We start from the raw sequence: 24,269 nt of genomic DNA on the forward strand, positions 1-24,269 counted from the left end.
ATTGAAGGAAAACGGGATCGTTTAAAAAAAATATTTATATGTTTCATTGTTATTTTATTTGAACAGGCAGTGGTCCATAGGACCAATGCCTGTACATAAAATGCTTGTTTTGAAACATTCTCAAAGGGGAAAAGGTTTTTACGGGACGCCTTATCCTTTCGCGGATTGCTTACCACAATCACCGAGATGGTGGTGAAGGATGATTGTTTTGGGCCAAATGATGGACGAAAAACATTTCTACATACCACTGCAATTTGGTATTTGGAAGGTACACCCAAACGTCCCTTTCAAGTACCATCAATTTAATATATCAGAAAAGGCCATTTTGTGTCCGAAAATGGCCTGAGTCTTCGAGCCAGCCTTTTTTCATCTGCAACGAGGGTTCATACATTTTGCACGTAGGCAGAGGTTTTAAGGAGAAATTAAATAGTTTCTACGTTGCACAAGAATGAAGTGCTTTAAACAAACACCTACTTTGTATGCACAGAGGAGAGGAGGAATATATGTAAGACACAGGTTAAATGAGAAATAGATTGACTGCAGCGCTGCCGAGTATACTATGCCATTTCTTTAGTGCACTACAAGGAAGCACCAAACTGTATAACAAAGTTTTCAATTGTTTTCATAGTCATTCTCTTTGTTTGAAGCTGTGAAAGGAAGAGCCGGATTCCAAAATAAATCAATGATGTTTCAGAAAGTTCCCACGCCCTGTGTAAAAATGCATTTATTCCCAGGTTTTGAGCAGTGACACTGTAATGCTGATAAAGTATAAGATCCAACTGAACACTGACTGTCAATGGTGTTCCAAAGGGACTTTATGAAAGATCCCAGCTACAAACACCAGAACCAAAATAGGCTTAGGGGACACCCGGATTTGAACCACGGACCTCTTGATCTGCAGTCAAATGCTCTACCACTGAGCTATATCCCCAACTGTTTTCAAAGATCAGAATGACAATATATCAGTACATCATGAAAGAGTGAGAGGCTCAAGCTCAGTTGGGCCACAAAGTACGAGCTTGAAACTGTGGAAAAGGAGAAGTAGTTCTTAATATTATTTATTAAAGGAAAACAGGATCATTTAAAAAATAAAAATGTATATGTTTAATTGTTATTTTATTTGAATAGGCAGTGGTCCATAGGACCAATATCTGTAATTGAAACATTTGTTTTGAAACATTCTCAAAGGGGAAGAGGTTTTTACGAGACTACCTATCTTTGTGGATTGATTACCACAATCACTGATATGGTGTTGAAGTATGATTGTTTTGGGCCAAATTACGGTGAAAAAACATTTCTGCATACCACTACAATTTGGTATTTGAAGGTACAACCAAACACCCCTTTCATGTACCTTCGATTTAATTCATCAGAAAAAGCTGTTTTGTGTTCGCAAATGGCCTGGTTTCTCAGACCAGCCTGCTTGCACCTGAGACTAGGGTTCGTACATCTTGTACGTGGGCAGCGTTTTTTAGTAGAAAGTAAATAGATTATGCATTGCAAAAAAATGAAGTGCTTCAAACAAACACATACTTTGTATGCACAGAGAAGAGGTGGAATACATGTAAGACTGAGGACACACGTTAAATGAGGAATAGATTGACTGCATTGCTGCCCCCTTTTCTATGCAATTTCTGTAGTGCGATCGAAGGAAGCACCAAACTGTAAAACAAAGTTGTCAATTGCTTTCATAGTCCATTCCCTTTGTTTGGTGCTGTGAAAGGAAGAGACAGATTCCAAAATAAATCAATGCTTTTTCAGACATTTCCCATACGGAATACCGAGCCCTGTATAAAAATGCATTTACTCTCAGGTTTTGACCAGTGACATTGTAATGGTATTAAAGTGTAAGATCCAAGCGAACACTGACTCTGTCAATGATGATCCAAAGGGGTTTTATGAAAAGTCCCAGAAACAAACACAAGAACCAAAACAGGCTAAGGGGACACCTGGATTTGAACCAGGGACCTCTTGATCTGCAGTCAAATGCTCTACCACTGAGCTATATACCCACCTGTTTGTGAGAGTCGGAATGAAAATATATCAGTACCTCATGAAAGAGTGTGAGCATCATGCTCAGTTGGGCCGGAAAGTACAAGCTTGAAACTGTGGAACAGGAGAAGTAGTTCTTAATATTATTTATTGAAGGAAAACGGGATTGTTTAAAAAAAATATTTATATGTTTCATTGTTATTTTATTTGAACAGGCAGTGGTCCATAGGACCAATGCCTGTACATAAAATGCTTGTTTTGAAACATTCTCAAAGGGGAAAAGGTTTTTACGGGACGCCTTATCCTTTCGCGGATTGCTTACCACAATCACCGAGATGGTGGTGAAGGATGATTGTTTTGGGCCAAATGATGGACGAAAAACATTTCTACATACCACTGCAATTTGGTATTTGGAAGGTACACCCAAACGTTCCTTTCAAGTACCATCAATTTAATATATCAGAAAAGGCCATTTTGTGTCCGAAAATGGCCTGAGTCTTCGAGCCAGCCTTTTTTCATCTGCAACGAGGGTTCATACATTTTGCACGTAGGCAGAGGTTTTAAGGAGAAATTAAATAGTTTCTACGTTGCACAAGAATGAAGTGCTTTAAACAAACACCTACTTTGTATGCACAGAGGAGAGGAGGAATATATGTAAGACACAGGTTAAATGAGAAATAGATTGACTGCAGCGCTGCCGAGTATACTATGCCATTTCTTTAGTGCGCTACAAGGAAGCACCAAACTGTATAACAAAGTTTTCAATTGTTTTCATAGTCATTCTCTTTGTTTGAAGCTGTGAAAGGAAGAGCCGGATTCCAAAATAAATCAATGATGTTTCAGAAAGTTCCCACGCCCTGTGTAAAAATGCATTTATTCCCAGGTTTTGAGCAGTGACACTGTAATGCTGATAAAGTATAAGATCCAACTGAACACTGACTCTGTCAATGGTGATCCAAAGGGACTTTATGAAAGATCCCAGCTACAAACACCAGAACCAAAATAGGCTTAGGGGACACCCGGATTTGAACCATGGACCTCTTGATCTGCAGTCAAATGCTCCACCAGTGAGCTATATCCCCAACTGTTTTCAATGATCAGAATGACAATATATCAGTACATCATGAAAGAGTGAGAGGCTCATGCTCAGTTGGGCCGCAAAGTACGAGCTTGAAACTGTGGAAAAGGAGAAGTTGTTCTTAATATTATTAATTAAAGGAAACCAGGATCATTTAAAAAACTAAATGTATATGTTTAATTGTTATTTTATTTGAATAGGCAGTGGTCCATAGGACCAATATCTGTAATTGAAATGTTTGTTTTGAAACATTCTCAAAGGGGAAGAGGTTTTTACGAGACTACCTATCTTTGTGGATTGATTACCACAATCACTGATATGGTGGTGAAGTATGATTGTTTTGGGCCAAATTACGGTGAAAAAACATTTCTGCATACCACTACAATTTGGTATTTGAAGGTACAACCAAACACCCCTTTCATGTACCTTCGATTTAATACATCAGAAAAAGCTGTTTTGTGTTCGCAAGTGGCCAGGTTTCTCAGACCAGCCTGCTTGCACCTGAGACTAGGGTTCGTACATCTTGTACGTGGGCAGCGTTTTTTAGTAGAAAGTAAATAGATTATGCATTGCACAAAAATGAAGTGCTTCAAACAAACACATACTTTGTATGCACAGAGAAGAGGTGGAATACATGTAAGACTGAGGACACACGTTAAATGAGGAATAGATTGACTGCATTGCTGCCCCCTTTTCTATGCAATTTCTGTAGTGCGATCGAAGGAAGCACCAAACTGTAAAACAAAGTTGTCAATTGCTTTCATAGTCCATTCCCTTTGTTTGGTGCTGTGAAAGGAAGAGCCAGATTCCAAAATAAATCAATGCTTTTTCAGACATTTCCCATACGGAATACCGAGCCCTGTATAAAAATGCATTTACTCTCAGGAATTTGACCAGTGACATTGTAATGCTATTAAAGTGTAAGATCCAAGCGAACACTGACTCTGTCAATGATGATCCAAAGGGGTTTTATGAAAAGTCCCAGAAACAAACACAAGAACCAAAACAGGCTAAGGGGACACCTGGATTTGAACCAGGGACCTCTTGATCTGCAGTCAAATGCTCTACCACTGAGCTATATCCCTACCTGTTTGTGAGAGACGGAATGAAAATATATCAGTACCTCATGAAAGAGTGTGAGCATCATGCTCAGTTGGGCCGGAAAGTACAAGCTTGAAACTGTGGAACAGGAGAAGTAGTTCTTAATATTATTTATTGAAGGAAAACAGGATCGTTTAAAAAAAATATTTATATGTTTCATTGTTATTTTATTTGAACAGGCAGTGGTCCATAGGACCAATGCCTGTACATAAAATGCTTGTTTTGAAACATTCTCAAAGGGGAAGAGGTTTTTACGGTACGCCTTATCCTTTCGCGGATTGCTTACCACAGTCACCGAGATGGTGGTGAAGGATGATTGTTTTGGGCCAAATGATGGACGAAAAACATTTCTACATACCACTGCAATTTGGTATTTGGAAGGTACACCCAAACGTCCCTTTCAAGTACCATCAATTTAATATATCAGAAAAGGCCATTTTGTGTCCGAAAATGGACTGAGTCTTCGAGCCAGCATTTTTTCATCTGCAACGAGGGTTCATACATTTTGCACGTAGGCAGAGGTTTTAAGGAGAAATTAAATAGTTTCTACGTTGCACAAGAATGAAGTGCTTTAAACAAACACATACTTTGTATGCACAGAGGAGAGGAGGAATATATGTAAGACACAGGTTAAATGAGAAATAGATTGACTGCAGCGCTGCCGAGTATACTATGCCATTTCTTTAGTGCGCTACAAGGATGCACCAAACTGTATAACAAAGTTTTCAATTGTTTTCATAGTAATTCTCTTTGCTTGAAGCTGTGAAAGGAAGAGCCGGATACCAAAATAAATCAATGATGTTTCAGAAAGTTCCCACGCCCTGTGTAAAAATGCATTTATTCCCAGGTTTTGAGCAGTGACACTGTAATGCTAATAAAGTATAAGATCCAACTGAACACTGACTCTGTCAAGGGTGATCCAAAGGGACTTTATGAAAGATCCCAGCTACAAACACCAGAACCAAAATAGGCTTGGGGGACAACCAGATTTGAACCAGGGACCGCTTGATGTGCAGTCAAATGCTCTACCACTGAGCTATATCCCCAACTGTTTTTAAAGATCAGAATGACAATATATCAGTACATCATGAAAGAGTGTGAGCATCATGCTCAGTTGGGTCGGAAAGTACCAGCTTGAAACTGTGGAACAGGAGAAGTAGTTCTTAATATTATTAATTAAAGGAAAACAGGATCATTTAAAAAACAAAATGTATATGTTTAATTGTTATTTTATTTGAATAGGCAGTGGTCCATAGGACCAATATCTGTAATTGAAATGTTTGTTTTGAAACATTCTCAAAGGGGATGAGGTTTTTACGAGACTACCTATCTTTGTGGATTGATTACCACAATCACTGATATGGTGGTGAAGTATGATTGTTTTGGGCCAAATTACGGTGAAAAAACATTTCTGCATACCACTACAATTTGGTATTTGAAGGTACAACCAAACACCCCTTTCATGTACCTTCGATTTAATACATCAGAAAAAGCTGTTTTGTGTTCGCAAATGGCCTCCTTTCTCAGACCAGCCTGCTTGCACCTGCAACTAGGGTTCGTACATCTTGTACGTGGGCAGCGTTTTTAGTAGAAAGTAAATAGATTATGCATTTCACAAAAATGAAGTGCTTCAAACAAACACATACTTTGTATGCACAGAGAAGAGGTGGAATACATGTAAGACTGAGGACACAGGTTAAATGAGGAATAGATTGACTGCATTGCTGCCCACTTTTCTATGCAATTTCTGTAGTGCGATCAAAGGAAGCACCAAACTGTAAAACAAAGTTGTCAATTGCTTTCATAGTCCATTCCCTTTGTTTGGTGCTGTGAAAGGAAGAGCCAGATTCCAAAATAAATCAATACTTTCAGAAATTTCCCATACGGAATACCGAGCCCTGTATAAAAATGCATTTACTCTCAGGTTTTGAGCAGTGACATTGTAATGCTATTAAAGTGTAAGATCCAAGCGAACACTGACTCTGTCAATGATGATCCAAAGGGGCTTTATGAAAAGTCCCAGCTACAAACACAAGAACCAAAACAGGCTAAGGGGACACCTGGATTTGAACGAGGGACCTCTTGATCTGCAGTCAAATGCTCTACCACTGAGCTATGTCCCCACCTGTTGGTGAGAGTCGGAATGAAAATATATCAGTACCTCATGAAAGAGTGTGAGCATCATGCTCAGTTGGGCTGGAAAGTACAAGCTTGAAACTGTGGAACAGGAGAAGTAGTTCTTAATATTATTTATTGAAGGAAAACGGGATCGTTTAAAAAATAATATTTATATGTTTCATTGTTATTTTATTTGAACAGGCAGTGGTCCATAGGACCAATGCCTGTACATAAAATGCTTGTTTTGAAACATTCTCAAAGGGGAAGAGGTTTTTACAGGACGCCTTATCCTTTCGCGGATTGGTTACCACAATCACCGAGATGGTGGTGAAGGATGATTGTTTTGGGCCAAATGATGGACGAAAAACATTTCTACATACCACTGCAATTTGGTATTTGGAAGGTACACCCAAACGTCCCTTTCAAGTACCATCAATTTAATATATCAGAAAAGGCCATTTTGTGTTCGAAAATGGCCTGAGTCTTCGAGCCAGCCTTTTTTCATCTGCAACGAGGGTTCATACATTTTGCACGTAGGCAGAGGTTTTAAGGAGAAATTAAATAGTTTCTACGTTGTACAAGAATGAAGTGCTTTAAACAAACACATATTTTGTATGCACAGAGGAGAGGAGGAATATATGTAAGACTGAGGACACAGGTTAAATGAGAAATAGATTGACTGCAGCGCTGCCGATTATACTATGCCATTTCTTTAGTGCGCTACAAGGAAGCACCAAACTGTATAACAAAGTTTTCAATTGTTTTCATAGTCATTCTATTTGCTTGAAGCTGTGAAAGGAAGAGCCGGATTCCAAAATAAATCAATGATGTTTCAGAAAGTTCCCACGCCCTGTGTAAAAATGCATTTATTCCCAGGTTTTGAGCAGTGACACTGTAATGCTAATAAAGTATAGGATCCAACTGAACACTGACTCTGTCAATGGTGATCCAAAGGGACTTTATGAAAGATCCCAGCTACAAACACCAGAACCAAAATAGGTTTAGGGGACGCCCGGATTTGAACCAGGGACCTCTTGATCTGCAGTCAAACGCTCTACCACTGAGCTATATCCCCAACTGTTTTCAAAAATCAGAATGACAATATATCAGTACATCATGAAAGAGTGAGAGGCTCAAGCTCAGTTGGGCCACAAAGTACGAGCTTGAAACTGTGGAAAAGGAGAAGTAGTTCTTAATATTATTAATTAAAGGAAAGCAGGATCATTTAAAAAACAAAATGTATATGTTTAATTGTTATTTTGTTTGAATAGGCAGTGGTCCATAGGACCAATATCTGTAATTAAAATGTTTGTTTTGAAACATTCTCAAAGGGGAAGAGGTTTTTACGAGACTACTTATCTTTGTGGATTGATTACCACAATCACTGATATGGTGGTGAAGTATGATTGTTTTGGGCCAAATTACGGTGAAAAAACATTTCTGCATACCACTAAAATTTGGTATTTGAAGGTACAACCAAACACCCCTTTCATCTACCTTCGATTTAATACATCAGAAAAAGCTATTTTGTGTTCGCAAATGACCTAGTTTCTCAGACCAGCCTGCTTGCACCTGCAACTAGGGTTCGTACATCTTGTACGTGGGCAGCGTTTTTTAGTAGAAAGTAAATAGATTATGCATTGCACAAAAATAAAGTGCTTCAAACAAACACATACTTTGTATGCACAGAGAAGAGGTGGAATACATGTAAGACTGAGGACACAGGTTAAATGAGGAATAGATTGACTGCATTGCTGCCCCCTTTTCTATGCAATTTCTGTAGTGCGATCGAAGGACGCACCAAACTGTAAAACAAAGTTGTCAATTGCTTTTATAGTCCATTCCCTTTGTTTGGTGCTGTGAAAGGAAGAGCCAGATTCCAAAATAAATCAATACTTTTTCAGACATTTCCCATACGGAATACCGAGCCCTGTATAAAAATGCATTTACTCTCAGGTTTTGAGCAGTGACATTGTAATGCTATTAAAGTGTAAGATCCAAGCGAACACTGACTCTGTCAATGATGATCCAAAGGGGTTTTATGAAAAGTCCCAGCTACAAACACAAGAACCAAAACAGGCTAAGGGGACACCTGGATTTGAACCAGGGACCTCTTGATCTGCAGTCAAATGCTCTACCACTGAGCTATATCCCCACCTGTTTGTGAGTGTCGGAATGAAAATATATCAGTACCTCATGAAAGAGTGTGAGCATCATGCTCAGTTGGGCCGGAAAGTACAAGCTTGAAACTGTGGAACAGGAGAAGTAGTTCTTAATATTATTTATTGAAGGAAAACGGGATCGTTTTAAAAAAATATTTACATGTTTCATTGTTATTTTATTTGAACAGGCAGTGGTCCATAGGACCAATGCCTGTACATAAAATGCTTGTTTTGAAACATTCTCAAAGGGGAAGAGGTTTTTACGGGATGTCTTATCCTTTCGCGGATTGGTTACCACAATCACCGAGATGGTGGTGAAGGATGATTGTTTTGGGCCAAATGATGGACGAAAAACATTTCTACATACCACTGCAATTTGGTATTTGGAAGGTACACCCAAACGTCCCTTTCAAGTACCATCAATTTAATATATCAGAAAAGGCCATTTTGTGTCCGAAAATGGCCTGAGTCTTCGAGCCAGCCTTTTTTCATCTGCAACGAGGGTTCATACATTTTGCACGTAGGCAGAGGTTTTAAGGAGAAATTAAATAGTTTCTACGTTGCACAAGAATGAAGTGCTTTAAACAAACACATACTTTGTATGCACAGAGGAGAGGAGGAATATATGTAAGACACAGGTTAAATGAGAAATAGATTGACTGCAGCGCTGCCGAGTATACTATGCCATTTCTTTAGTGCGCTACAAGGATGCACCAAACTGTATAACAAAGTTTTCAATTGTTTTCATAGTCATTCTCTTTGTTTGAAGCTGTGAAAGGAAGAGCCGGATACCAAAATAAATCAATGATGTTTCAGAAAGTTCCCACGCCCTGTGTAAAAATGCATTTATTCCCAGGTTTTGAGCAGTGACACTGTAATGCTAATAAAGTATAAGATCCAACTGAACACTGACTCTGTCAAGGGTGATCCAAAGGGACTTTATGAAAGATCCCAGCTACAAACACCAGAACCAAAATAGGCTTAGGGGACAACCAGATTTGAACCAGGGACCTCTTGATGTGCAGTCAAATGCTCTACCACTGAGCTATATCCCCAACTGTTTTTAAAGATCAGAATGACAATATATCAGTACATCATGAAAGAGTGTGAGCATCATGCTCAGTTGGGCCGGAAAGTACCAGCTTGAAACTGTGGAACAGGAGAAGTAGTTCTTAATATTATTAATTAAAGGAAAACAGGATCATTTAAAAAACAAAATGTATATGTTCAATTGTTATTTTATTTGAATAGGCAGTGGTCCATAGGACCAATATCTGTAATTGAAATGTTTGTTTTGAAACATTCTACAAGGGGAAGAGGTTTTTACGAGACTACCTATCTTTGTGGATTGATTACCACAATCACTGATATGGTGGTGAAGTATGATTGTTTTGGCCCAAATTACGGTGAAAAAACATTTCTGCATACCACTACAATTTGGTATTTGAAGGTACAACCAAACACCCCTTTCATGTACCTTCGATTTAATACATCAGAAAAAGCTATTTTGTGTTCGCAAATGGCCTGGTTTCTCAGACCAGCCTGCTTGCACCTGCAACTAGGGTTCGTACATCTTGTACGTGGGCAGCGTTTTTAGTAGAAAGTAAATAGATTATGCATTGCACAAAAATGAAGTGCTTCAAACAAACACATACTTTGTATGCACAGAGAAGAGGTGGAATACATGTAAGACTGAGGACACAGGTTAAATGAGGAATAGATTGACTGCATTGCTGCCCACCTTTCTATGCAATTTCTGTAGTGCGATCACAGGAAGCACCAAACTGTAAAACAAAGTTGTCAATTGCTTTCATAGTCCATTCCCTTTGTTTGGTGCTGTGAAAGGAAGAGCCAGATTCCAAAATAAATCAATACTTTCAGAAATTTCCCATACGGAATACCGAGCCCTGTATAAAAATGCATTTACTCTCAGGTTTTGAGCAGTGACATTGTAATGCTATTAAAGTGTAAGATCCAAGCGAACACTGACTCTGTCAATGATGATCCAAAGGGGCTTTATGAAAAGTCCCAGCTACAAACACAAGAACCAAAACAGGCTAAGGGGACACCTGGATTTGAACGAGGGACCTCTTGATCTGCAGTCAAATGCTCTACCACTGAGCTATGTCCCCACCTGTTGGTGAGAGTCGGAATGAAAATATATCAGTACCTCATGAAAGAGTGTGAGCATCATGCTCAGTTGGGCCGGAAAGTACAAGCTTGAAACTGTGGAACAGGAGAAGTAGTTCTTAATATTATTTATTGAAGGGATCGTTTTAAAAAAATATTTATATGTTTCATTGTTATTTTATTTGAACAGGCAGTGGTCCATAGGACCAATGGCTGTACATAAAATGCTTGTTTTGAAACATTCTCAAAGGGGAAGAGGTTTTTATGGGACGCCTTATCCTTTCGCGGATTGGTTACCACAATCACCGAGATGGTGGTGAAGTATGATTGTTTTGGGCCAAATAATGGACGAAAAACATTTCTACATACCACTGCAATTTGGTATTTGGAAGGTACACCCAAACGTCCCTTTCAAGTACCATCAATTTAATATATCAGAAAAGGCCACTTTGTGTTCGAAAATGGCCTGAGTCTTCGAGCCAGCCTTTTTTCATCTGCAACAAGGGTTCATACATTTTGCACGTAGGCAGAGGTTTTAAGGAGAAATTAAATAGTTTCTACGTTGCACAAGAATGAAGTGCTTTAAACAAACACATACTTTGTATGCACAGAGGAGAGGAGGAATATATGTAAGACTGAGGACACAGGTTAAATGAGAAATAGATTAACTGCAGCGCTGCCGAGTATACTATGCCATTTCTTTAGTGCGCTACAAGGAAGCCCCAAACTGTATAACAAAGTTTTCAAATGTTTTCATAGTCATTCTCTTTGTTTGAAGCTGTGAAAGGAAGAGCCGGATTCCAAAATAAATCAATGATGTTTCAGAAAGTTCCCACGCCCTGTGTAAAAATGCATTTATTCCCAGGTTTTGAGCAGTGACACTGTAATGCTAATAAAGTATAAGATCCAACTGAACACTGACTCTGTCAATGGTGATCCAAAGGGACTTTATGAAAGATCCCAGCTACAAACACCAGAACCAAAATAGGCTTAGGGGACAACCGGATTTGAACCAGGGACCTCTTGATCTGCAGTCAAATGCTCTACCACTGAGCTATATCCCCAACTGTTTTTAAAGATCAGAATGACAATATATCAGTACATCATGAAAGAGTGTGAGCATCATGCTCAGTTGGGCCGGAAAGTACCAGCTTGAAACTGTGGAACAGGAGAAGTAGTTCTTAATATTATTAATTAAAGGAAAACAGGATCATTTAAAAAACAAAATGTATATGTTTAATTGTTATTTTATTTGAATAGGCAGTGGTCCATAGGACCAATATCTGTAATTGAAATGTTTGTTTTGAAACATTCTCAAAGGGGAAGAGGTTTTTACGAGACTACCTATCTTTGTGGATTGATTACCACAATCACTGATATGGTGGTGAAGTATGATTGTTTTGGCCCAAATTACGGTGAAAAAACATTTCTGCATACCACTACAATTTGGTATTTGAAGGTACAACCAAACACCCCTTTCATGTACCTTCGATTTAATACATCAGAAAAAGCTATTTTGTGTTCGCAAATGGCCTGGTTTCTCAGACCAGCCTGCTTGCACCTGCAACCAGGGTTCGTACATCTTGTACGTGGGCAGCGTTTTTTAGTAGAAAGTAAATAGATTATACATTGCACAAAAATGAAGTGCTTCAAACAAACACATACTTTGTATGCACAGAGAAGAAGTGGAATACATGTAAGACTGAGGACACAGGTTAAATGAGGAATAGATTGACTGCATTGCTGCCCACTTTTCTATGCAATTTCTGTAGTGCGATCGAAGGAAGCACCAAACTGTAAAACAAAGTTGTCAATTGCTTTTATAGTCCATTCCCTTTGTTTGGTGCTGTGAAAGGAAGAGCCAGATTCCAAAATAAATCAATGCTTTTTCAGACATTTCCCATACCGAATACCGAGCCCTGTATAAAAATGCATTTACTCTCAGGTTTTGAGCAGTGACATTGTAATGCTATTAAAGTGTAAGATCCAAGCGAACACTGACTCTGTCAATGATGATCCAAAGGGGTTTTATGAAAAGTCCCAGCTACAAACACAAGAACCAAAACAGGCTTAGGGGACACCTGGATTTGAACCATGGACCTCTTGATCTGCAGTCAAATGCTCTACCACTGAGCTATATCCCCACCTGTTTGTGAGAGTCGGAATGAAAATATATCAGTACCTCATGAAAGAGTGTGAGCATCATGCTCAGTTGGGCCGGAAAGTACAAGCTTGAAACTGTGGAACAGGAGAAGTAGTTCTTAAATTATTTATTGAAGGAAAACGGGATCGTTTTAAAAAAATATTTAAATGTTTCATTGTTATTTTATTTGAACAGGCAGTGGTCCATAGGACCAATGCCTGTACATAAAATGCTTGTTTTGAAACATTCTCAAAGGGGAAGAGGTTTTTACGGGATGCCTTATCCTTTCGCGGATTGGTTACCACAATCACCGAGATGGTGGTGAAGGATGATTGTTTTGGGCCAAATGATGGACGAAAAACATTTCTACATACCACTGCAATTTGGTATTTGGAAGGTACACCCAAACGTCCCTTTCAAGTACCATCAATTTAATATATCAGAAAAGGCCATTTTGTGTCCAAAAATGGCCTGAGTCTTGGAGCCAGCCTTTTTTCAGCTGCAACGAGGGTTCATACATTTTGCACGTAGGCAGAGGTTTTAAGGAGAAATTAAATAGCTTCTACGTTGCACAAGAATAAAGTGCTTTAAACAAACACATACTTTGTATGCACAGAGGAGAGGAGGAATATATGTAAGACTGAGGACACAGGTTAAATGAGAAATAGATTGACTGCAGCGCTGCCGAGTATACTATGCCATTTCTTTAGTGCGCTACAAGGAAGCACCAAACTGTATAACAAAGTTTTCAATTGTTTTCATACTCATTCTCTTTGTTTGAAGCTGTGAAAGGAAGAGCCGGATTCCAAAATAAATCAATGATGTTTCAGAAAGTTCCCACGCCCTGTGTAAAAATGCATTTATTCCCAGGTTTTGAGCAGTGACACTGTAATGCTAATAAAGTATAAGATCCAACTGAACACTGACTCTGTCAATGGTGATCCAAAGGGACTTTATGAAAGATCCCAGCTACAAACACTAGAACCAAAATAGGCTTAGGGGACAACCGGATTTGAACCAGGGACCTCTTGATCTGCAGTCAAATGCTCTACCACTGAGCTATATCCCCAACTGTTTTTAAAGATCAGAATGACAATATATCAGTACATCATGAAAGAGTGGGAGCATCATGCTCAGTCGGGCCGGAAAGTACCACCTTGAAACTGTGGAACAGGAGAAGTAGTTCTTAATATTATTAATTAAAGGAAAACAGGATCATTTAAAAAACAAAATGTATATGTTTAATTGTTATTTTATTTGAATAGGCAGTGGTCCATAGGACCAATATCTGTAATTGAAATGTTTGTTTTGAAACATTCTCAAAGGGGAAGAGGTTTTTACGAGACTACCTATCTGTGTGGATTGATTACCACAATCACTGATATGGTGGTGAAGTATGATTGTTTTGGCCCAAATTACGGTGAAAAAACATTTCTGCATACCACTACAATTTGGTATTTGAAGGTACAACCAAACACCCCTTTCATGTACCTTCGATTTAATACATCAGAAAAAGCTATTTTGTGTTCGCAAATGGCCTGGTTTCTCAGACCAGCCTGCTTGCACCTGCAACTAGGGTTCGTACATCTTGTACGTGGGCAGCGTTTTTAGTAGAAAGTAAATAGATTATGCATTGCACAAAAATGAAGTGCTTCAAACAAACACATACTTTGTATGCACAGAGAAGAGGTGGAATACATGTAAGACTGAGGACACAGGTTAAATGAGGAATAGATTGACTGCATTGCTGCCCACTTTTCTATGCAATTTCTGTAGTGCGATCAAAGGAAGCACCAAACTGTAAAACAAAGTTGTCAATTGCTTTCATAGTCCATTCCCTTTGTTTGGTGCTGTGAAAGGAAGAGCCAGATTCCAAAATAAATCAATACTTTCAGAAATTTCCCATACGGAATACCGAGCCCTGTATAAAAATGCATTTACTCTCAGGTTTTGAGCAGTGACATTGTAATGCTATTAAAGTGTAAGATCCAAGCGAACACTGACTCTGTCAATGATGATCCAAAGGGGCTTTATGAAAAGTCCCAGCTACAAACACAAGAACCAAAACAGGCTAAGGGGACACCTGGATTTGAACGAGGGACCTCTTGATCTGCAGTCAAATGCTCTACCACTGAGCTAAGTCCCCACCTGTTGGTGAGAGTCGGAATGAAAATATATCAGTACCTCATGAAAGAGTGTGAGCATCATGCTCAGTTGGGCCGGAAAGTACAAGCTTGAAACTGTGGAACAGGAGAAGTAGTTCTTAATATTATTTATTGAAGGAAAACGGGATCGTTTTAAAAAAATATTTATATGTTTCATTGTTATTTTATTTGAACAGGCAGTGGTCCATAGGACCAATGCCTGTACATAAAATGCTTGTTTTGAAACATTCTCAAAGGGGAAGAGGTTTTTACAGGACGCCTTATCCTTTCGCGGATTGGTTACCACAATCACCGAGATGGTGGTGAAGGATGATTGTTTTGGGCCAAATGATGGACGAAAAACATTTCTACATACCACCGCAATTTGGTATTTGGAAGGTACACCCAAACGTCCCTTTCAAGTACCATCAATTTAATATATCAGAAAAGGCCATTTTGTGTTCGAAAATGGCCTGAGTCTTCGAGCCAGCCTTTTTTCATCTGCAACGAGGGTTCATACATTTTGCACGTAGGCAGAGGTTTTAAGGAGAAATTAAATAGTTTCTACGTTGTACAAGAATGAAGTGCTTTAAACAAACACATATTTTGTATGCACAGAGGAGAGGAGGAATATATGTAAGACTGAGGACACAGGTTAAATGAGAAATAGATTGACTGCAGCGCTGCAGATTATACTATGCCATTTCTTTAGTGCGCTACAAGGAAGCACCAAACTGTATAACAAAGTTTTCAATTGTTTTCATAGTCATTCTATTTGCTTGAAGCTGTGAAAGGAAGAGCCGGATTCCAAAATAAATCAATGATGTTTCAGAAAGTTCCCACGCCCTGTGTAAAAATGCATTTATTCCCAGGTTTTGAGCAGTGACACTGTAATGCTAATAAAGTATAGGATCCAACTGAACACTGACTCTGTCAATGGTGATCCAAAGGGACTTTATGAAAGATCCCAGCTACAAACACCAGAACCAAAATAGGTTTAGGGGACGCCCGGATTTGAACCAGGGACCTCTTGATCTGCAGTCAAACGCTCTACCACTGAGCTATATCCCCAACGGTTTTCAAAAATCAGAATGACAATATATCAGTACATCATGAAAGAGTGAGAGGCTCAAGCTCAGTTGGGCCACAAAGTACGAGCTTGAAACTGTGGAAAAGGAGAAGTAGTTCTTAATATTATTAATTAAAGGAAACCAGGATCATTTAAAAAACAAAATGTATTTGTTTAATTGTTATTTTATTTGAATAGGCAGTGGTCCATAGGACCAATATCTGTAATTAAAATGTTTTGTTTGAAACATTCTCAAAGGGGAAGAGGTTTTTACTAGACTACTTATCTTTGTGGATTGATTACCACAATCACTGATATGGTGGTGAAGTATGATTGTTTTGGGCCAAATTACGGTGAAAAAACATTTCTGCATACCACTACAATTTGGTATTTGAAGGTACAACCAAACACCCCTTTCATGTACCTTCGATTTAATACATCAGAAAAAGCTATTTTGTGTTCGCAAATGGCCTGGTTCCTTAGAACAGCCTGCTTGCACCTGCAACTAGGGTTCGTACATCTTGTACGTGGGCAGCGTATTTTAGTAGAAAGTAAATAGATTATGCATTGCACAAAAATGAAGTGCTTCAAACAAACACATACTTTGTATGCACAGAGAAGAGGTGGAATACATGTAAGACTGAGGACACAGGTTAAATGAGGAATAGATTGACTGCATTGCTGCCCCCTTTTCTATGCAATTTCTGTAGTGCGATCGAAGGAAGCACCAAACTGTAAAACAAAGTTGTCAATTGCTTTCATAGTCCATTCCCTTTGTTTGGTGCTGTGAAAGGAAGAGCCAGATTCCAAAATAAATCAATGCTTTTTCAGACATTTCCCATACGGAATACCGAGCCCTGTATAAAAATGCATTTACTCTCAGGTTTTGAGCAGTGACATTGTAATGCTATTAAAGTGTAAGATCCAAGCGAACACTGACTCTGTCAATGATGATCCAAAGGGGTTTTATGAAAAGTCCCAGCTACAAACACAAGAACCAAAACAGGCTTAGGGGACACCTGGATTTGAACCAGGGACCTCTTGATCTGCAGTCAAATGCTCTACTACTGAGCTATATCCCCACCTGTTTGTGAGAGTCGGAATGAAAATATATCAGTACCTCATGAAAGAGTGTGAGCATCATGCTCAGTTGGGCCGGAAAGTACAAGCTTGAAACTGTGGAACAGGAGAAGTAGTTCTTAATATTATTTATTGAAGGAAAACGGGATCGTTTTAAAAAAATATTTATATGTTTCATTGTTATTTTATTTGAACAGGCAGTGGTCCATAGGACCAATGCCTGTACATAAAATGCTTGTTTTGAAACATTCTCAAAGGGGAAGAGGTTTTTACGGGATGCCTTATCCTTTCGCGGATTGGTTACCACAATCACCGAGATGGTGGTGAAGGATGATTGTTTTGGGCCAAATGATGGACGAAAAACATTTCTACATACCACTGCAATTTGGTATTTGGAAGGTACACCCAAACGTCCCTTTCAAGTACCATCAATTTAATATATCAGAAAAGGCCATTTTGTGTCCAAAAATGGCCTGAGTCTTGGAGCCAGCCTTTTTTCAGCTGCAACGAGGGTTCATACATTTTGCACGTAGGCAGAGGTTTTAAGGAGAAATTAAATAGTTTCTACGTTGCACAAGAATAAAGTGCTTTAAACAAACACATATTTTGTATGCACAGAGGAGAGGAGGAATATATGTAAGACTGAGGACACAGGTTAAATGAGAAATAGATTAACTGCAGCGCTGCCGAGTATACTATGCCATTTCTTTAGTGCGCTACAAGGAAGCCCCAAACTGTATAACAAAGTTTTCAATTGTTTTCATAGTCATTCTCTTTGCTTGAAGCTGTGAAAGGAAGAGCCGGATTCCAAAATAAATCAATGATGTTTCAGAAAGTTCCCACGCCCTGTCTAAAAATGCATTTATTCCCAGGTTTTGAGCAGTGACACTGTAATGCTAATAAAGTATAAGATCCAATTGAACACTGACTCTGTCAATGGTGATCCAAAGGGACTTTATGAAAGATCCCAGCTACAAACACCTGAACCAAAATAGGCTTAGGGGACAACCAGATTTGAACCAGGGACCTCTTGATCTGCAGTCAAATGCTCTACCACTGAGCTATATCCCCAACTGTTTTTAAAGATCAGAATGACAATATATCAGTACATCATGAAAGAGTGTGAGCATCATGCTCAGTTGGGCCGGAAAGTACCAGCTTGAAAACTGTGGAACAGGAGAAGTAGTTCTTAATATTATTAATTAAAGGAAAACAGGATCATTTAAAAAACAAAATGTATATGTTTAATTGTTATTTTATTTGAATAGGCAGTGGTCCATAGGACCAATATCTGTAATTGAAATGTTTGTTTTGAAACATTCTCAAAGGGGAAGAGGTTTTTACGAGACTACCTATCTTTGTGGATTGATTACCACAATCACTGATATGGTGGTGAAGTATGATTGTTTTGGGCCAAATTACGGTGAAAAAACATTTCTGCATACCACTACAATTTGGTATTTGAAGGTACAACCAAACACCCCTTTCATGTACCTTCGATTTAATACATCAGAAAAAGCTATTTTGTGTTCGCAAATGGCCTGGTTTCTCAGACCAGCCTGCTTGCACCTGCAACTAGGGTTCGTACATCTTGTACGTGGGCAGCGTTTTTTAGTAGAAAGTAAATAGATTATACATTGCACAAAAATGAAGTGCTTCAAACAAACACATACTTTGTATGCACAGAGAAGAAGTGGAATACATGTAAGACTGAGGACACAGGTTAAATGAGGAATAGATTGACTGCATTGCTGCCCACTTTTCTATGCAATTTCTGTAGTGCGATCGAAGGAAGCACCAAACTGTAAAACAAAGTTGTCAATTGCTTTTATAGTCCGTTCCCTTTGTTTGGTGCTGTGAAAGGAAGAGCCAGATTCCAAAATAAATCAATGCTTTTTCAGACATTTCCCATACCGAATACCGAGCCCTGTATAAAAATGCATTTACTCTCAGGTTTTGAGCAGTGACATTGTAATGCTATTAAAGTGTAAGATGCAAGCGAACACTGACTCTGTCAATGATGATCCAAAGGGGCTTTATGAAAAGTCCCAGCTACAAACACAAGAACCAAAACAGGCTAAGGTGACACCTGGATTTGTTCCAGGGACCTCATGATCTGCAGTCAAATGCTCTACCACTGAGCTATATCCCCACCTGTATGTGAGAGTCGGAATGAACATATATCAGTACCTCATGAAAGAGTGTGAGCATCATGCTCAGTTGGGCCGGAAAGTACAAGCTTGAAACTGTGGAACAGGAGAAGTAGTTCTTAACATTATTTATTGAAGGAAAACGGGATCGTTTAAAAAAAATATTTATATGTTTCATTGTTATTTTATTTGAACAGGCAGTGGTCCATAGGACCAATGCCTGTACATAAAATGCTTGTTTTGAAACATTCTCAAAGGGGAAGAGGTTTTTATGGGACGCCTTATCCTTTCGCGGATTGGTTACCACAATCACCGAGATGGTGGTGAAGTATGATTGTTTTGGGCCAAATAATGGACGAAAAACTTTTCTACATACCACTGCAATTTGGTATTTGGAAGGTACACCCAAACGTCCCTTTCAAGTACCATCAATTTAATATATCAGAAAAGGCCACTTTGTGTTCGAAAATGGCCTGAGTCTTCGAGCCAGCCTTTTTTTCATCTGCAACAAGGGTTCATACATTTTGCACGTAGGCAGAGGTTTTAAGGAGAAATTAAATAGTTTCTACGTTGCACAAGAATGAAGTGCTTTAAACAAACACATATTTTGTATGCACAGAGGAGAGGAGGAATATATGTAAGACTGAGGACACAGGTTAAATGAGAAATAGATTGACTGCAGCGCTGCCGAGTATACTATGCCATTTCTTTAGTGCGCTACAAGGAAGCACCAAACTGTATAACAAAGTTTTCAATTGTTTTCATAGTCATTCTCTTTGCTTGAAGCTGTGAAAGGAAGAGCCGGATTCCAAAATAAATCAATGATGTTTCAGAAAGTTCCCACGCCCTGTCTAAAAATGCATTTATTCCCAGGTTTTGAGCAGTGACACTGTAATGCTAATAAAGTATAAGATCCAACTGAACACTGACTCTGTCAATGGTGATCCAAAGGGACTTTATGAAAGATCCCAGCTACAAACACCAGAACCAAAATAGGTTTAGGGGACACCCGGATTTGAACCAGGGACCTCTTGATCTGCAGTCAAATGCTCTACCACTGAGCTATATCCCCAACTATTTTCAAACATCAGAATGACAATATATCAGTACATCATGAAAGAGTGAGAGGCTCAAGCTCAGTTGGGCCACAAAGTACGAGCTTGAAACTGTGGAAAAGGAGAAGTAGTTCTTAATATAATTAATTAAAGGAAAGCAGGATCATTTAAAAAACAAAATGTATATGTTTAATTGTTATTTTATTTGAATAGGCAGTGGTCCATAGGACCAATATCTGTAATTAAAATGTTTGTTTTGAAACATTCTCAAAGGGGAAGAGGTTTTTACGAGACTACTTATCTTTGTGGATTGATTATCACAATCACTGATATGGTGGTGAAGTATGATTGTTTTGGGCCAAATTACGGTGAAAAAACATTTCTACATACCACTACAATTTGGTATTTGAAGGTACAACCAAACATCCATTTCATGTACCTTCGATTTAATACATCAGAAAAAGCTATTTTGTGTTCGCAAATGGCCTGGTTTCTCAGACCAGCCTGCTTGCACCTGCAACTAGGGTTCGTACATCTTGTAAGTGGGCAGCGTTTTTTAGTAGAAAGTAAATAGATTATGCATTGCACAAAAATGGAGTGCTTCAAACAAACACATACTTTGTATGCACAGAGAAGAGGTGGAATACATGTAAGACTGAGGACACAGGTTAAATGAGGAATAGATTGACTGCATTTCTGCCCACTTTTCTATGCAATTTCTGTAGTGCGATCAAAGGAAGCACCAAACTGTAAAACAAAGTTGTCAATTGCTTTCATAGTCCATTCCCTTTGTTTGGTGCTGTGAAAGGAAGAGCCAGATTCCAAAATAAATCAATGCTTTTTCAGACATTTCCCATACGGAATACCGAGCCCTGTATAAAAATGCATTTACTCTCAGGTTTTGAGCAGTGATATTGTAATGCTATTAAAGTGTAAGATCCAAGCGAACACTGACTCTGTCAATGATGATCCAAAGGGGTTTAATGAAAAGTCCCAGCTACAAACACAAGAACCAAAACAGGCTAAGGGGACACCTGAATTTGAACCAGGGACCTCTTGATCGGCAGTCAAATGCTCTACCACTGAGCTATGTCCCCACCTGTTTGTGAGAGTCGGAATGAAAATATATCAGTACCTCATGAAAGAGTGTGAGCATCATGCTCAGTTGGGCCGGAAAGTACAAGCTTGAAACTGTGGAACAGGAGAAGTAGTTCTTAATATTATTTATTGAATGGAAACGGGATCGTTTAAAAAAAATATTTATATGTTTCATTGTTATTTTATTTGAACAGGCAGTGGTCCATAGGACCAATGCCTGTACATAAAATGCTTGTTTTGAAACATTCTCAAAGGGGAAGAGGTTTTTATGGGACGCCTTATCCTTTCGCGGATTGGTTACCACAATCACCGAGATGGTGGTGAAGTATGATTGTTTTGGGCCAAATAATGGACGAAAAACATTTCTACATACCACTGCAATTTGGTATTTGGAAGGTACACCCAAACTTCCCTTTCAAGTACCATCAATTTAATATATCAGAAAAGGCCATTTTGTGTTCGAAAATGGCCTGAGTCTTCGAGCCAGCCTTTTTTCATCTGCAACGAGGGTTCATACATTTTGCACGTAGGCAGAGGTTTTAAGGAGAAATTAAATAGTTTCTACGTTGCACAAGAATGAAGTGCTTTAAACAAACACATATTTTGTATGCACAGAGGAGAGGAGGAATATATGTAAGACTGAGGACACAGGTTAAATGAGAAATAGATTGACTGCAGCGCTGCCGAGTATACTATGCCATTTCTTTAGTGCGCTACAAGGAAGCACCAAACTGTATAACAAAGTTTTCAATTGTTTTCATAGTCATTCTCTTTGCTTGAAGCTGTGAAAGGAAGAGCCGGATTCCAAAATAAATCAATGATGTTTCAGAAAGTTCCCACGCCCTGTGTAAAAATGCATTTATTCCCAGGTTTTGAGCAGTGACACTGTAATGCTAATAAAGTATAAGATCCAACTGAACACTGACTCTGTCAATGGTGATCCAAAGGGACTTTATGAAAGATCCCAGCTACAAACACCGGAACCAAAATAGGTTTAGGGGACACCCGGATTTGAACCAGGGACCTCTTGATTTGCAGTCAAATGCTCTACCACTGAGCTATATCCCCAACTATTTCCAAAGATCAGAATGACTATATATCAGTACATCATGAAAGAGTGCGAGGCTCAAGCTCAGTTGGGCCACAAAGTACGAGCTTGAAACTGTGGAAAAGGAGAAGTAGTTCTTAATATAATTAATTAAAGGAAAGCAGGATCATTTAAAAAACAAAATGTATATGTTTAATTGTTATTTTATTTGAATAGGCAGTGGTCCATAGGACCAATATCTGTAATTAAAATGTTTGTTTTGAAACATTCTCAAAGGGGAAGAGGGTTTTACGAGACTACTTATCTTTGTGGATTGATTACCACAATCACTGATATGGTGGTGAAGTATGATTGTTTTGGGCCAATTTACGGAGAAAAAATATTTCTGCATACCACTACAATTTGCTATTTGAAGGTACAACCAAACACCCCTTTCATGTACCTTCGATTTAATACATCAGAAAAAGCTATTTTGTGTTCGCAAATGGCCTGGTTTCTCAGACCAGCCTGCTTGCACCTGCAACTAGGGTTCGTACATCTTGTACGTGGGCAGCGTTTTTTAGTAGAAAGTAAATAGATTATGCATTGCACAAAAATGGAGTGCTTCAAACAAACACATACTTTGTATGCACAGAGAAGAGGTGGAATACATGTAAGACTGAGGACACAGGTTAAATGTGGAATAGATTGACTGCATTGCTGCCCACTTTTCTATGCAATTTCTGTAGTGCGATCGAAGGAAGCACCAAACTGTAAAACAAAGTTGTCAATTGCTTTCATAGTTCATTCCCTTTGTTTGGTGCTGTGAAAGGAAGAGCCAGATTCCAAAATAAATCAATGCTTTTTCAGACATTTCCCATACGGAATACCGAGCCCTGTATAAAAATGCATTTACTCTCAGGTTTTGAGCAGTGACATTGTAATGCTATTAAAGTGTAAGATCCAAGCGAACACTGACTCTGTCAATGATGATCCAAAGGGGTTTTATGAAAAGTCCCAGCTACAAACACAAGAACCAAAACAGGCTAAGGGGACACCTGGATTTGAACCAGGGACCTCTTGATCTGCAGTCAAATGCTCTACCACTGAGCTATATCCCCACCTGTTTGTGAGAGTCAGAATGAAAATATATCAGTACCTCATGAAAGAGTGTGAGCATCATGCTCAGTTCGGCCGGAAAGTACAAGCTTGAAACTGCGGAACAGGAGAAGTAGTTCTTTATATTATTTATTGAAGGAAAACGGGATCGTTTAAAAAATATATTTATATGTTTCATTGTTATTTTATTTGAACAGGCAGTGGTCCATTGGATCAATGCCTGTACATAAAAAGCTTGTTTTGAAACATTCTTAAAGGGGAAGAGGTTTTTATGGGACGCCTTATCCTTTCGCGGATTGGTTACCACAATCACCGAGATGGTGGTGAAGTATGATTGTTTTGGGCCAAATGATGGACGAAAAACATTTCTACATACCACTGCAATTTGGTATTTGGAAGGTACACACAAACGTCCCTTTCAAGTACCATCAATTTAATATATCAGAAAAGGCCATTTTGTGTTCGAAAATGGCCTGAGTCTTCGAGCCAGCCTTTTTTCATCTGCAACGAGGGTTCACACATTTTGCACGTAGGCTGAGGTTTTAAGGAGAAATTAAATAGTTTCTACGTTGCACAAGAATGAAGTGCTTTAAACAAACACATATTTTGTATGCACAGAGGAGAGGAGGAATATATGTAAGACTGAGGACACAGGTTAAATGAGAAATAGATTGACTGCACCGCTGCCGAGTATACTATGCCATTTCTTTAGTGCGCTACAAGGAAGCACCAAACTGTATAACAAAGTTTTCAATTGTTTTCATAGTCATTCTCTTTGCTTGAAGCTGTGAAAGGAAGAGCCG

General features: G+C 38.8%; 14 non-coding genes across 14 annotated transcripts; all 14 read right to left on the reverse strand.

Annotated features, from left to right (window-relative positions):
- Positions 1 to 4,083: 4,083 nt before the first annotated feature.
- TRNAC-GCA (transfer RNA cysteine (anticodon GCA)) lies at positions 4,084 to 4,155 on the reverse strand. The gene has a single exon. It is a non-coding gene; the product is annotated as a tRNA-Cys (tRNA).
- A 2,067-nt stretch (positions 4,156 to 6,222) lies between these two features.
- TRNAC-GCA (transfer RNA cysteine (anticodon GCA)) lies at positions 6,223 to 6,294 on the reverse strand. Its single transcript has one exon. It is a non-coding gene; the product is annotated as a tRNA-Cys (tRNA).
- Positions 6,295 to 7,292: 998 nt separating this feature from the next.
- On the reverse strand, positions 7,293 to 7,364 carry TRNAC-GCA (transfer RNA cysteine (anticodon GCA)). The gene has a single exon. It is a non-coding gene; the product is annotated as a tRNA-Cys (tRNA).
- Positions 7,365 to 8,372: 1,008 nt separating this feature from the next.
- On the reverse strand, positions 8,373 to 8,444 carry TRNAC-GCA (transfer RNA cysteine (anticodon GCA)). The gene has a single exon. It is a non-coding gene; the product is annotated as a tRNA-Cys (tRNA).
- Positions 8,445 to 10,511: 2,067 nt separating this feature from the next.
- Positions 10,512 to 10,583, reverse strand: TRNAC-GCA (transfer RNA cysteine (anticodon GCA)). The gene has a single exon. It is a non-coding gene; the product is annotated as a tRNA-Cys (tRNA).
- A 990-nt stretch (positions 10,584 to 11,573) lies between these two features.
- On the reverse strand, positions 11,574 to 11,645 carry TRNAC-GCA (transfer RNA cysteine (anticodon GCA)). Its single transcript has one exon. It is a non-coding gene; the product is annotated as a tRNA-Cys (tRNA).
- A 1,008-nt stretch (positions 11,646 to 12,653) lies between these two features.
- On the reverse strand, positions 12,654 to 12,725 carry TRNAC-GCA (transfer RNA cysteine (anticodon GCA)). The gene has a single exon. It is a non-coding gene; the product is annotated as a tRNA-Cys (tRNA).
- A 996-nt stretch (positions 12,726 to 13,721) lies between these two features.
- TRNAC-GCA (transfer RNA cysteine (anticodon GCA)) lies at positions 13,722 to 13,793 on the reverse strand. The gene has a single exon. It is a non-coding gene; the product is annotated as a tRNA-Cys (tRNA).
- A 2,074-nt stretch (positions 13,794 to 15,867) lies between these two features.
- On the reverse strand, positions 15,868 to 15,939 carry TRNAC-GCA (transfer RNA cysteine (anticodon GCA)). Its single transcript has one exon. It is a non-coding gene; the product is annotated as a tRNA-Cys (tRNA).
- A 1,008-nt stretch (positions 15,940 to 16,947) lies between these two features.
- Positions 16,948 to 17,019, reverse strand: TRNAC-GCA (transfer RNA cysteine (anticodon GCA)). The gene has a single exon. It is a non-coding gene; the product is annotated as a tRNA-Cys (tRNA).
- A 3,148-nt stretch (positions 17,020 to 20,167) lies between these two features.
- On the reverse strand, positions 20,168 to 20,239 carry TRNAC-GCA (transfer RNA cysteine (anticodon GCA)). The gene has a single exon. It is a non-coding gene; the product is annotated as a tRNA-Cys (tRNA).
- Positions 20,240 to 21,247: 1,008 nt separating this feature from the next.
- Positions 21,248 to 21,319, reverse strand: TRNAG-GCC (transfer RNA glycine (anticodon GCC)). The gene has a single exon. It is a non-coding gene; the product is annotated as a tRNA-Gly (tRNA).
- A 997-nt stretch (positions 21,320 to 22,316) lies between these two features.
- On the reverse strand, positions 22,317 to 22,388 carry TRNAC-GCA (transfer RNA cysteine (anticodon GCA)). Its single transcript has one exon. It is a non-coding gene; the product is annotated as a tRNA-Cys (tRNA).
- Positions 22,389 to 23,396: 1,008 nt separating this feature from the next.
- TRNAC-GCA (transfer RNA cysteine (anticodon GCA)) lies at positions 23,397 to 23,468 on the reverse strand. Its single transcript has one exon. It is a non-coding gene; the product is annotated as a tRNA-Cys (tRNA).
- Positions 23,469 to 24,269: the final 801 nt, after the last annotated feature.

This window comes from Triturus cristatus, chromosome 4_1 (genome assembly GCF_964204655.1).
Source record: "Triturus cristatus chromosome 4_1, aTriCri1.1, whole genome shotgun sequence".
In the NCBI taxonomy this organism is placed as follows: domain Eukaryota; kingdom Metazoa; phylum Chordata; class Amphibia; order Caudata; family Salamandridae; genus Triturus; species Triturus cristatus.